Source organism: Sinocyclocheilus rhinocerous, unplaced genomic scaffold (assembly GCF_001515625.1).
Source record: "Sinocyclocheilus rhinocerous isolate Xijiao unplaced genomic scaffold, SAMN03320098_v1.1 scaffold419, whole genome shotgun sequence".
Classification (NCBI taxonomy): domain Eukaryota; kingdom Metazoa; phylum Chordata; class Actinopteri; order Cypriniformes; family Cyprinidae; genus Sinocyclocheilus; species Sinocyclocheilus rhinocerous.
In genome coordinates this window covers 1,799,443-1,800,242 of record NW_015653519.1, presented here as the reverse complement: position 1 = coordinate 1,800,242, position 800 = coordinate 1,799,443, and the positions used below count along the sequence as shown (strand labels likewise).

At 35.4% G+C, this 800-nt stretch overlaps 1 protein-coding gene across 1 annotated transcript in view; it reads left to right on the top strand.

Annotated features, from left to right (window-relative positions):
• The window catches only part of LOC107716454 (DNA topoisomerase 2-alpha-like), a 13,552-nt gene that overhangs the window by 5,411 nt on the left and 7,341 nt on the right, over window positions 1–800 (top strand). The window lies entirely within an intron of this gene.

The window sequence follows — 800 nt, the reverse complement described above, 5'->3', positions numbered from 1 at the left end:
ATTTGAAGCAAAAACAGAATGGTTTGACTTCAGTTTTGTGAAACTATACATAAAAAATATCTGCATGAAACAGGAACAGCAGACGAGCTGAATGAGATGCAGATGCACTCTCTGCCAGCAGGTGGCGCTTAAAGCGTTTCCGCTGTAAACAAAGAAGCGCTGCACATATGAACTAGATGCAAGATGAAAAGAAAAAATACCATCTAAACTTTTCTAAAGACAGTAAGTTCCCCTCAGATATGCATTCATATAAATTCCTACCCCTAAATGAATCGCGATTTGTTTAGCATCTCAACCGATTTGAATAGTCACATATTTGAATCGATTTTCAACCGGCTCGCGGTTAATCGTTACATCCCTATGTATTATATAGCAAGTATTATACAAATGTTTTTAAATATAAAACTAATACACAGTAGTCAACATTAGGCCTGTCACGATAACAACTTTTTGTTGTGCGATATATTGCCCCAGAAATAATTCATCTTTATTTAACCTAAATCTGTAATTAGTTATTTAATTTTAGTTATATAATTCATATGCATATCGTTTATGTAATTTAGTTAAATCATTTCATATACATAATTTGATTTAATAATCATTGGCCTGTGTTAACGGGCATTTACAGACTTCATATTTTCACATAAATTACATTTTGGAAAACGATTGCATTGCAGCGCAGTTTGTGCAAGTCCAGAACAGAGACGAGTTGTTTGCAATAAGACAAAAAGCGGCCGGTTGCCGATCGTGTAAATTCCAGCGGCAGCTCCTTAAGTTCGGCCATCCTACACACACGTGAC